We start from the raw sequence: 14,293 nt of genomic DNA on the forward strand, positions 1-14,293 counted from the left end.
GCTTGTTCGGCCGTGAGCTTTGATAGGGAGAGTGGGCTTTCCACTTTCTCTTATTTTTTTAACTCATGGTACGACCCGAAATGCGCTAAATGTATATGACACGGTTTTGTTATAAATCGTCATCGGTTATCGGTTATTAAAGCATCAACTAATAATACGGATTAGTTGAAACATTAATACATGTCCGACAAAGACGATATTGTATAATTATATTCAATATACATTTAATTAAATATAAAACGCTTATATTCAATTTTACGAATTAACCGCTTAATTCGTCTTAGCCATTTTTATTTAATCCGTATTAAATAAAATATCTCAACGTCACATTTTGACTAATTACTAGTCAAATAACTCGGACTAACTGGTTAGTCAAATTTGGCATCTACATGACTGTATTTTCATACTGTCACATCTCTCAAACGTATCCTATAGGTGTGACTTATAGGGACCAGTTGATCACCGCCATCTGTATGACAATAACGTCAAACTTATCTAGCAAGCCAACCGTTATTGATAAACGTGGACCAACTGATTATGATACAAAAGTATACCCTTTGATCCTTTTAGAGATTTATAAGTCCTTGCACTAATTGTAAAGGACATCAGCCCCAACAAGCTCCCACTTGTCCGTACAAGTGTATGTGCAATGACGTTATCCGCACTAACTGGAGGACACAAGCTCCAACAAACTCCCACTTGTCCGTACAAGTGTATGTGCGATAACCGATTCTCATATTCATTTAAAATTTCTCCCACTCAATGTAAAACAATTTGCAGATCTGGAACCGCAAAGGTCGTATTTTACAATCGATCTGTATCTAGAGTGGTTTCCCCGACTAGAGAGTAACTTAACTGATAAAACGAATCCGTATCCGAGCATGGCCATGCATTTGATTCTGACTCCTCGAGTGGCCCTGAGAAATATCGAGTACCTGATAAAGGCTGAATATTTCCTTCAACTCGAACTCCTTCCGATCTAAGCACAGCATGAAATGACCCAGAAAAAATCTACTTGGCCCCCTGTTACGGATGACCGTGAGAAAGAAACCAAAGTCACCCAAAATCTGCCTTAGTCTCAAGAGACAGTCGATAGTCAAAAGAATCGACTCTTAGGATCACCATGGAGGTCCTATCCACGACCGGGCACCGAATGTTATAAAACATTTAGGACTCCACGTCGATGTCACAATTGTGTCCTACGAGATATCCGTATAAATCGCCTCTGTGATTGGTCAGTCAACCTGTTGACTTATGGCTAGTTGAACCCACCATCAACCAACGTCACAAAATAATTACCTTGAGTTATCAGCTCACGTGGGCAATTAAGGACTAAAAATATAATGTTTGTTCAGTTCACTTTGTGGTGTTCAAAATTTGTCGTACAAATCCACATGAAAAACAAAATATATATATAAAATATCAAAACGATGATGTCGTATAGAGTACAAAGGAGAATGAATCTAATCCATAAAAGAGTACTACAACTTAGGAACACGTTTAATTCCCATGGAATTAACGTGCCCTTCATGCTTATCTTGTCGTAATGGTTTAGTGAGAGGATCTGCTATGTTATCATCTGTAGCAATCTTTTCTATCACTACTTCCTTTTGCTCCACGTAATCTCGGATTAGATGAGCTTTCCGTTGTACATGTCTAGACTTGTTGCTAGACTTTGGCTCCTTAGCTTGGAAGATGGCACCACTATTGTCGCAATAGATGGTGATCGGGTCATTCGAACTAGGCACTACGGATAGTCCATGTAAGAATTGACGCATCCATATCGCTTCCTTTGTAGCTTCAGACGCGGCATAGTACTCGGACTCAGTCGTAGAATCTGCTGTAACAGTTTGTTTGGAACTCTTCCGGTGATCTGCAGCGCCATTAAGAGTAAACGAATCAGATCGAGATTTCGAGTCATCTCGATCCGTTTGGAAGCTAGCATCTGCACAGAATAGGTTGCGCATAGCTTTTGTGAGCCTCCATAAGTCAATGCCCAATCTTTAGTCCTCCGTAGGTACTTAAGAATGTTCTTGACAGCCCACCAATGTGATTCACCCGGATCTTTGTTGGAATCGACTTGTCATACTCAATGCATATGCCACGTCGGGACGTGTGCATATCATGGCATACATGATTGATCCTATAGCCGAAGCATAAGGAATCCGTGTCATGCGCTCTTTCTCTTCCGGTGTCTCTGGTGCCTGAGACTTGCTCAAATGCACCCCTGGAGCCATAGGAAGGAACCCCTTCTTGGAGTTAGTTATCTTTGAATCTCTCTAGGACTTTGTCTATGTAAGACTCTGATCGAGAGATAACATCCGTCGTGATCTATCTCGATAGATACGGATGCCCGGAATTCTTTGTGCCTCACCCAGATCTTTCATCCGGAAATGGTTTTTCAACCATACTTTCACCGAAGTTAAGAGAGGTATGTCATTCCCAATCGGGTAGTATGTCGTCTACATACAATATTAGGAAGACAATCTTGCTCCCACTCGACTTGATATATAGACATGGTTCCTCGACCGATCGAGTAAATCCATTTTCTTTTATCACTTGGTCGAAGCGATGATTCCAACTCCTTGATGCTTGCTTAAGTCCATAAATGGAACGCTTAAGCTTGCACACTTTCTTAGGATGTTCTGGATCGATGAAACCTTCGGGTTATACCATGTACAACTCTTCTTCCAAAAAGCCGTTTAAGAAGGCGGTTTTCACGTCCATTTGCCAAATTTCATAGTCATGAAAAGCGGCAATCGCTAAGATAATCCGAATGGAACGCAGCATGACTACGGGTGCAAAACTTTCATCGTAGTGCAAACCTGGAACTTGGGTGAAGCCTTTAGCAACTAGTCGTGCTTTGTAGATATCTTGTTGACCTTCCACAGAATGCTTTATCTTGTAAAGCCATTTGCATTGAAGGGGACGAACCTTAGCAGGTAAGTCAACAAGATCCCACACGTTGTTCTCATACATGGAGTCCATCTCGGATTGCATGGCCTCAAGCCATAGCTTTGAGTCAGAACTAGTCATGGCACCTTTATAGGTTGCGGGTTCACTACTCGTTAAGAGTAGAATGTCATCTATGTCATGTTCCTCGACCATACCAATGTATCTGTCCGGAGGAATAGAGACTCTACCCGACCTCCTAGGTTCCTCAGAAATGTTTACCGCAGCCGGGATTGAAGGAATAGATTCCTCCAATGATTGCTCGGTACTTGGTTCTGGAATCTCCGACAGATCGAAGGTTCTATCACTCTTTGCATTCTCGAGAAATTCCTTCTCTAAGAATGTCGCACTAGCCGCAACAAAAACACGTTGTTCGGTTGGCGAATAGAAGTAATGACCAAGTGTTCCTTTAGGATAACCTATAAAGTATGTCTTGACCGATCGCGGGCCGAGCTTATCCTCGTGTCTCCACTTGACATAAGCCTCGCAGCCCCAAACCCGTATAAAGGACAAGTTAGGGACCGTTCCCTTCCATAGTTCATATGGAGTCTTGTCAACAGCTTTAGACGGACTTCGGTTAAGTATTAGAGCAGCTGACAGAAGAGCATAACCCCACAATGAGTCAGGCAACACGGTGTGACTCATCATGGATCGAACCATATCAAGTAGTGTTCGATTTCTCCGTTCGGACACACCATTCAATTGAGGTGTTCCGGTGGAGTTAAGCGTAGGGCAATCCCGAGTTCTTTAGGTGTTGATCAAACTCGTGAGAAAGATACTCGCCACCACGATCCGAACGCAGTGTTTTTATCTTTCTACCCAATAGGTTCTGTACCCTATTTTGTTATTCCTTGAATTTCTCAAAGGATTCACTTTTGTGCTTCATTAAGTAGACATAGCCATATCTACTTAAATCGTCCGTGAAAGTGATGAAATACCTATAGCCTTCTCGTGCGGTGATTGACATAGGACCACATACATCCGTGTGTATGAGTCCTAATAGGTCAGCAGCGCGCATTCCAACACCTTTGAAGGAAATCCGAGTCATCTTACCGATGAGACATGATTCACACGTGCCAAATGATTGAAAATCAAAGGCCGAGATAGCTCCATTCTTGATGAGCTGTTTAACGCGTTTCTCATTAATGTGTCCCATACGGCAGTGCCATAGATACGTTTGATCTTTGTCACCAACCTTTAACTTTTTATTCATTACGTGTAATATTTCGGTGGTCTGATCTAAAACATAAATTCCGTTCATGGAGACTGCCTTGCCATAAATCATATCGTGTAAAGAGAAAATGCAAGTATTATTCTCTATTACAAATGAAAAACCAAGTTTGTCAAGTGCGTAAACCGAAATAATGTTTTTCGAAAGACTAGGTACATAATAGCGTCATATAATGACAACTCAAATCCGCTAGGAAGTGGATCACATATGTCCCCTTTGAGATGGCAGCCACTCTTGCTCCATTCCCAACACGCAGGTCCACCTCACCCTTTACGAGGGGTTCGATGTTTCGGAGCCCCTGCACATGATTACACAGATGAGAACCACAACCAGTATCAAGTACCCAAGTTCCGTAACTTGCGTGGTTAATCTCAATCATATGAATAAAAGTAGAAGTAGAAGACATACCAACAGGTTTAACACGACCTGCCTTTAAGTCATCATGATAAACAGGACATGTACGCCTCCAATGCCCAGTCTTGTGGCAATGATGGCACTCCATGTTTTCATTCTTGCTCTTTGTCGCGCCTGATGAGGTGCTCGACTCACCAGGCCCACTCTTACCTGAACCCGACTTCTTGAACTTCGGTTTACCTACTGCTAGGTTTGCCTGAGCTTTGCCCTTACCTTTCCCTTTGTTTGTCACAGCAAGAACATATTGTTTCAAGCTCCCACTGAACTTCATGTCCTTCTCGATGCTGTACGAGAAGGAGTGCGATTCATGGGGACTTTTCTTCAAATCATTCATATAGTAATTCGCTCTAAATTGCGAAAAACCATCGTGGAGTGAGTGAAGCATGCGGTCGATCACAATGTTCTCGCCGATCTTACAATCAAAGGTCTCACTTCTCGACATTCTCAATCATGCCGAGAATGTGTGGGCTAACTGGTTGGTTTTTCGGAGTCTCGCATCAAAGAAGCGAGTGGTATGCTCATAGGTCACGATTCTCGGTGCTTTCGAGAATTCCTTGGTGAGCGTGGTGAAAATCTTGTTCGCACCATGGGCTATGAAGCGTTTCAGCAAATTGGGTTCCATTGCAAAAATGAGTACGTTTTTAATCGCACCCGCTTCCATACAGATATCATTAAACTTGGTGATTTTTTCAGACTCTAGCCGTGGGACCTGGGTTTTTTGGGATGGGCTCTAATAGATATTTGAGCTTCTCGTCGCCAGCGGCAGCATTCCGTAATGCCGCCTCCCGGCGAAGTTTGATCCATCATTCTTGATCGAGTAGACCGATTCATCCGATTCATGAAGATCGAAGCCAGGACTCACGGTCCAATGTGGCACTTGGCATTGGGTTATCAGTAGAACCACCATTGGTTATTAGCGAGTTTAAAAGTTCGTGATCTACACCGAAAAAGAAAGAAAAACAAGAACGAAATAAGCAACTCATCGAGGTGATTTAAGTCTATTTTAAAATTCATTTTAACGTGTAGACTCTCGCACTTGCATAATTGATCTCCCTCAAGAATGATACAAGTGATCCCAAGACTCAATTTCTGTAAATTGATAAGCCAACTGTTTAGCTAATTCTTCCGTAAGAACTCTTGGTCGATAGATTTCCGTAAATCCTATCTATAGTCCACCATAATCACAGGATCGTACGAGTGACCATAGTGTTGAGATAAAATAGGTCAATCGGTTCCAACTTACCCGACGTAGAAGGGGTCATATTATGCCTACCGACGAAGAAGGGACTCATTGGAGTTTGACCTATAAAGACCGTTCTCAATTTTGGTTTATACGAGGAAGATCCCATCAACTAAGTTTTAATTCATTTTAAGTGAACGAATAACTAGCAACTGCGTGAATGAATTAATTTAGATGATGGCTTTAAAACGTGTGACATGAGAATGTCAAAGAAAACTAACTCGGGACCTCTATATGTGTCAGTTTTCATGCAATAAATAGGTGGTTTGGTTTTTAGGCGGAATATGATGCATACTATCGTAACGATAAATAAATAAATGAATGCAATACGTAAAAAAAAATTCCTAGTGTGGCCTATCCTAATAAAAAGAACATAAAACAACTTTGGAATCCACCGTTGGACCCGAGAAGCTTGTCTTGATGTTCCATCTTGATCCATGTAGCGGGAATGAGCATCCGGTTCTCCGTCTTTGGTCTTCTCAAAATTACAATTTAAAATTTACAAATATAAACCTATTTACATTCTAAATACAAAAACTGTAATTACAAGTGAAAAATCCAAAACGGAGATACGAGATCTCAAAATACAACCAAGACCGTGTTCCATCATTACGGTAACACGTTCTACTAAGGCCACACTAAGTTACAACTGTTTGTAAAATTAAATACGTAATAAAAGGCATTCACAAGCATTCAAAATTAACGATAAATAAAAATGCATCAACTAAAAACAAATTCATTCGTGACATAATTCCGTAATTATGTTAAATTTATCCAAACCACCTTTTAATGATTAAAATTCATGTGACAAAACCGCTTCTATCAATTTAATTTTAATCGAATACAATCCGTTACTTTAAATACGCTTTAAAATAACTTAATGGTACGTGTGTGAACCGTTTCACAATCATAGCGAGTGTACAATATCCGTATAATGTACATTTTATGGCCAAAAGAGAATTTTTAGACAAAAAGAGTAAAATTCAAAGCTGCCAAAACAAAATCCCTCGATCCAGGGACAAAAGTGCTCGATCGAGGAACTAAAGGGCTCGATCGACTGGACTGCTAGTCGATCGAGAGGTATGCTAATCGGGAAGTACTCGATCGACAGAACTGGTGGTCGATCGAGGACTTTTATCAGCAATACTGCTTGATCGAGTACGAGGACTTCTCGATCGAGCAGTGGGGGTTTAAAAGTGGTCGATCGAGTACAGCAAGGACTCGATCGAGTAAAAACAAGACAGAGAAACCTCTCGATCTATTAAAAACTTGGTCGATCGAGAACAAAAGTTTATGGGAAACAAAACCCTCGTGAAAACAGTTTTGTCGAAACAAAACAATTTCAATTTTGATCAAAAACGCATAAAATCAATTTTATAATTTGACAAAACTTGACATATTATTATAATCTCCGTATAAAATAACAATATGTAAAAGAACAAAACGGAAAAAGTGAATCAACCGTGTAAAACATTTCACGGTTTCAACAAAAACGCAAACATCCGTGTATACAAGGCACGGATTTCGAGACAAAAGCAACCGTTTCAAAATCGTTTTATGAAAAACACATAGAAAAAATTACGTGGCCTCGCTCTGATACCACTTGAAGGGTAATATTCGAATAAGACCCTTTAAACTTAAGGATTATAATGTAAATTTAATATGCGATTATCGTCATAAAACATAAATACAATGAAACGATAAAGATTAAGTAATAACCTTCGGTCCTAGTGCAAAAAGGCAATGAGAGATCAAAGTATATCTCCTCCTAAATGATGCACCCAAGATTGTCCGAGAAATGCCCTTGTGCTAGAATTAATCCTCTAATTGCCTTGCCATATTGAGAGGATGGTTTTGTGAGTTTTCGTTGGATGAGAGATCCGAATTTCGAGAGGCAATTTTTCTCAAAACCCTAATTTCTTTCTCAAATGAATGATTAGGGCAAATGGGAGAGGAAGCTCTCCTTTTAGCTTGTTCGGCCGTGAGCTTTGATAGGGAGAGTGGGCTTTCCACTTTCTCTTATTTTTTTAACTCATGGTACGACCGAAAAATGCGCTAAATGTATATGACACGGTTTTGTTATAAATCGTCATCGGTTATCGGTTATTAAAGCATCAACTAATAATACGGATTAGTTGAAACATTAATACATGTCCGACAAAGACGATATTGTATAATTATATTCAATATACATTTAATTAAATATAAAACGCTTATATTCAATTTTACGAATTAACCGCTTAATTCGTCTTAGCCATTTTTATTTAATCCGTATTAAATAAAATATCTCAACGTCACATTTTGATTAATTACTAGTCAAATAACTCGGACTAACTGGTTAGTCAAATTTGGCATCTACATGACTGTATTTTCATACTGTCACATCTCTCAAACGTATCCTATAGGTGTGACTTTTAGGGACCAGTTGATCACCGCCATCTGTATGACAATAACGTCAAACTTATCTAGCAAGCCAACCGTTATTGATAAACGTGGACCAACTGATTATGATACAAAAGTATACCCTTTGATCCTTTTAGAGATTTATAAGTCCTTGCACTAACTGTAAAGGACACCAGCCCCAACAGCTAAACCCTTGCTTGTCCTCATGCAAGAAATCATCCCAACACTGCAAATCCCAAAATAGCTAACAAGCAAAATGATTCAAATCCCTAAACAACATGGGTATAAGGATAAGCAACATCATGGTTGAGATTTACACGACGGCGTAACGTGGTCGACTTCAAGTAAACTTTTCGGCTCTTGCATGATCTTTTGACTTTCGGACTCTCACGATCCACTCATAACTCAATTTTGTGTAAAAGGACATTTTGTAATTAATCACTCAACAATCCTCGACTCATGAGAGTGTGCCCGCAATCTAATATGGTAATCAATCAAATCATAAGCCAAAACAATCAAACGCAAACAAAATGTGAAGCCAAAGGGTAAGAAGAAGGCTTTTTGTAACATGGGAAATAAGGGGGAACAAAAGAATTATGGTATATGGAGCTAAGGTTAAGCTAGAAACAACCATACAAGGATGCTTAATCCAACCCAAATAACCCAAATAGAAATCAAATTGACAAATGACTTCTTACATTACTAATAATGAGAAATTCTCCATAAGATATTGATAAACACATGAGAACTCTTGATAACACAACCTCTTCTTCCTTTCTTCCAAATTACAACACTTTATTCTTTTTCATTTTTTTTATTTTTCTCTTTTTATCATTTTTTTTATTTTTTATTTTCTTTTTTTCCTTTTCTTGCTCCAATTCTTTCTTTCATAACTCCGGAAAACAATGACATATCCGGCAAACCAATTTCACAATGATATAGATTTTAAAAACCATCCCAATTTTGAGCATCCCAACACCAAAACATAGCTACTAGCTTAACAAGGGTAGGCAATTTATATGTAGCTAGGGAATAAGAACATGTGAAAGGGGCTAGAAAATGGGCTAATTTATCAAAGTGAAAGGCTTCAAAAATGCATAGCAAAATGAAAGTAATGCTTAAAGAGATAAAATGAGAACCATACTTGTGCGTTTTGATGTAACACACACCATAAGGAGACACCTACACTCAACTAAGATAGACCGGATATGGATGCGTCGGTCTAAAGAGGTTCTACCTTACCATCTTGTGGCTTGCCGAAAGTCAAGATCAAGCTTACTTGGTCCAAAATCCATCTTCCACCTACTATGTCAAGACATCCCCATGCATGCTAAATCCCGTCAAACATAGTGAATCAAAAGCTATCAAGCTAAACATGAGATCAATAAAGGGGCGTAAGTAGGACAAGCAAAAGATTAGAGAAAAAAACAACACAAATTTCGAAAATTGTTGATTTTTTTCAAAATTGTTGATTTTTTAAATTTATTTGAAAGCAATAAAACAACTAGACACACTAAACCCCTCCCCCAAGCTAGAACACCACATTGTCCTCAATGTGTAAAACGGGGTTAACCGCAAAAAACCACAAAGAAAGACAAGTAAAGCCAACAAGAGGAAATGAAAATGACACATGCGGAAAATAAAGAAAATGAATGCATACTAAATTTTAGAAGCTTCCCCCAAGCTTGCTTGAGAAGGGGCTTGGGAACAGAGGACTTTTGTTGCTTAAAAAGCTCGTCAAAGCCCTTAGAAGTCTATCATATATCTGCACATGAGCAACATGAACGCATATGTACGCAATTGATAAGATTAAAGCATGAAAGAGCAAGGGTAAAAAATTATAAATCTTATCGATGGGCGCAAGAGAGACTTCAAATATTACCACCGTATCACTCCATTCGTTAGCAAGAGATGGAGCATCATGCTTAAGACCATGAAATAAATCGTTAGAGCACAAATTATAATCATAAATGGTCTCAAATGGGTGGTAAGTAGAGTGAAAGAGGAGAGGATCATCAAAAATGGGAGGTTCATCCCACTTAATTTCTAAGTCGAAAGTGCTTAGACCTCTATCCTCCTCAAATGGATCAACAATATCTTCTACAAATAAATTGTCAATGGGGTCAAAAGACTCGGGAGAAACCTCATTAGAATTACAAAGAATCTCGACAAATTCATTTATAGAAGGTGACTCATCTACTATGGGGTTAATGTCATCGACATGAGTCGCTATATTTTCTATTTGAATGACACTAGGGGGGATTTTAAAAGATAAAATCGGACCATCATCATCATCATCCAATAGGTCAAAATTGTTAGTAGCAAAAGACTCACAATGGGGAGGTAGAAAAGCAAAATGAGAGAAGATAGGCTCACGTCGTCTCGGTTTCTCTTGAGAATTTCTTCCCAAACGAGCCTGTAACACTTTAAGCTCCTCTTCGATGCGCCAATAATGGAATTGGCTTGCTAATTCCCGACATTCGGAAGCCATGAAATCTAAGAAATTCCAAAGTTCCGGCCCAATCATGTTGTAGAGATTCCCATTACTCAATTTTAGAGCCAATCCACGGGTCTCGGAATCCATGCCGCCAAGCCCGAAATGACCCAAGTAATCTCCATCAAGGAAATGTCCAAAGGAGATGAGACTATCGCAAAAGTAGTAGAATCGGTCAAGATAGTCAGGAAAAGGCTCATCTTGGAGTTGTGGGATGAATTCGTAACTCATTATGTAAGGCCAAGCTTTATTACTTACAAAATAGGCACTAAAACTACAAGAAAATAGTGAGATGAATCTCAAGGAACAAGTGTTCCTCGAGACAAAATAAAAAGATAAAATTCAACAACTAATTAGCAAACAAAACCGTCTCCCCGGCAACGGCGCCAAAATTTGATAGGCTATCGCACACCTATGCAAAAATAATATTTATACCCTAACACAAATTAATGTAGTACGTAGGGGTCGAACCACAAAGAGACGGGAGTTGTTAATTAGTTTTTATGCAGTGAATTTTATCTTGGTAGATTAACGAGGTGGTTTGAGTTTGGGTTGCAAATTAAGACAGATAACAAAATGATAAATAACAATAAAAAGGAAAATCCAAGGGACGGGGTTTCACATGTAAATAAGTATAAGAATATTGTCGAATACGGGTATAGTGAAATCGGTAATTGTCTAAGTCAATGGCACATGCCTCTCGGTTTATTGCCGACTATAAAACGAGTCCTAGACGCTCTCGCCATACTAGGTCGCTTTACTATTCTCGCTTACTCCAATTCCCTTTCCATCTCTCGATATTGGGTCGGAAATTAACACATATAAACAAATGACTTTGGCCACAAATCATAGTTTATCAAATTAAACAAGTAAAGAATAGAGACAATAAGATGGCAACACAAACCCGATTCAACGATATAAAGCGCTAATTTTTCATGCTAATTCCCAATTCCCTAGAACAATAATCTATCCAAGCATAATGAAATGTAAACTATTGATAAATAAGTAAGAAAATAAAGACATAAAAGCAATAAGATAATAATAGAGGAATAAAATGAGACAATAATGAAAATGAGACAAGAGAAATACCAAAGACGGAACTTGAATAAAGGAAGAACGATGCTAAAACAAAATCCGAATCGAAATGTAAATAAAAGAAATAAAAAATGTACATACGTATTATTATATAGTAGATTAATATTGTAATACTAAAACTAGAAAAAAGACGGTAGAACAAGATTAGATGGCAAACACGAAAACAAGAGCTGATATTTATAGTCACAGACTGGAATTTGAAGCGTTAGACCTAGCCACTGCGACCCCGATCAGGGACACCCAACCCCTATCGGGGTCGTGGGAATCCGACTTTTTGTCTTTAATTCTTGATTAATTGGCAAATGGAATCCAAAGTTTTGTCTTAATGCTCCTTAATTCTTCCGACTTATTGCATAATAGAATCCAAAGTTGTAGCATCCAAAGCTTGCTCTTGACTTGGGTCTTTGAAAAATAACATGGACCGTCATTTTAAGCTTTATTACTCGTCACTTAGCTTGGCTTCACTCGGGATTCTTCAAAGTATAGGAAAATGATGGGTAAACCACTCCAATTCCTATAAAGACATTAAACGCAAGAAATTCCCTACAAGACGATATTAGCTCATAAAATCGCTCCTAAGAGCGGATAAATAATATAAAACCGAGCTAGATATGGGGTGAAAAGTATATATAAAATAGACCTATCAGTATTCATGTAATACTATAGTTTTCCTAAGCTGGTACTGGCCGAGTATGGCCTACTCGGTCGAGTAAAGGGTGTCGTGTATTCTGGTTTGGCTACTGCCCAGGAACACTCGGCCGAGTATGTGGAATACTCGACCGAGTAGAGGGTACTCGGCCGAGTATACTCTATACTCGACCGAGTATTCAGTCTGACGAGTGTTATTTCCGCGGTTGTGTTTGGAAACGATTGAAGTTATATAAACACGGTTATCAGTTTCTAATTACACTTTTACAAAACCTAATCACTCAACGACGCTCTAATCTTCTCCAAATCTCTCCCTAGTGTGTGTGTGATCGTTAGCAAATGCATTCATCCTTTGTTCTATCGTCGGTAAGTCCTTGTTTTCTATTATGCGTTGATTAATCTTTAGGGTTGGCTTTAATTGTGATTTGGGGAAAATGGGGTTTGTGCATATGGTGATTGTTGTTATGTGATTGTTGTTAGGCGATGACTTCGTAGAAGAGCCGTTCTAGATCGCTTGCTTGTGTCTCTTGCAGTTGCGCTAAGGTAGGGTTTCCCTACTCAGTTTTACTGTTTAATTGAATTAAGATTGATGTGGTATTGTGATCGTTGTAATTGTTATAGTGATTATCTACTGATCTTGTTGTTGGAGTATTGGGGTTGGTGTTGGTGTCGTGATGATGGTTGATGATGATGTTCGCGAGGTGCGTCCTCGGCTGAATGGAGTCACTTGTGGTAGTGGCTTCACGCCCTAATTTCGCCCTCTGTGGAACCCGCCACATGAGGGGATATGCACATTAATAGACAGGGTTAACGCTCGTTGATGAGCGGGGCTTAGGTGGGGATTGGCTGCGGTCCCCCACTGGCGGTGAGGGTTACCTGTTGCGATGGGTAATCTGGCAGGGCTACACACTTTAGTGTGTAGTCGGTTACTGTGTGAGAATGGGAAACGGAGATGGTTGTTGATCAGCTGGTTATCTTTTATACTTGTCTTACTTTGATTATTCAGTAACTAACCCCGTTGTTTTATAAAATCTGTAGTGATCCATTCGGGGATGGTGAGCAAATTGTGACAGGTGATGCAAATGTTTAGCTATGGGGCAGTTATGGGGAGTCATTACACGAGTTTAGCTTCCGCTGTCAAGAGATTTAGTTTCATTCTTAGTTTATGGTTTTAATGACAGTACTTTGGTTTTGGATTTTGAGAATATGTAAACTTTAATCTTTCATACTTTAATAAATGTGTTTTGGATTGTTAACTTTGATATACTAACCTCGGGCAACCGAGATAGTAACAACCTTTCATGCTAGAGTAGTCCTTGGTAAGGTACCTTGGAATGAGGGGGTGTTACAATTCAAATTGAATTTTTTGCAATTAACTGTCATTTGAGAATTTTTATTGAAGTAACAAACAATTAAAATTGTGAAATCACAAATAGACAACAAAGAATCAAAACAAAACTTTAAAAAAATATTCATAAAAAGAATCAAACAAAGGGGATTTGAAACTAACAATTCAAATCAAAAAATTGAGATGTGGTAATTTGGAAATTAGTGTCTGAAGGTTGAGAAAGTTACACCAAAAATGTGGGCGGAAAAAAAAGGAAAGAAAAGAATGTTAAATTTATGGCCATAAAAAAAGAAAGGGAAGAAAGGAATGTTGTTGTTAAAAAAAGGAAAGAAAAGAATGTTAAATTAAGGCGATAAAAAAAGAAAGGGAAGAAAGGAATGTTGTTGAAAAAAAAAAAAAAAAGAAGTTAGGAGGCTTGATCCCGCGACCTAATGTATTGTGGCTTCTAACTCAGTTAATGTATTATAC

This window comes from Silene latifolia, chromosome 2, assembly GCF_048544455.1.
Source record: "Silene latifolia isolate original U9 population chromosome 2, ASM4854445v1, whole genome shotgun sequence".
Classification (NCBI taxonomy): domain Eukaryota; kingdom Viridiplantae; phylum Streptophyta; class Magnoliopsida; order Caryophyllales; family Caryophyllaceae; genus Silene; species Silene latifolia.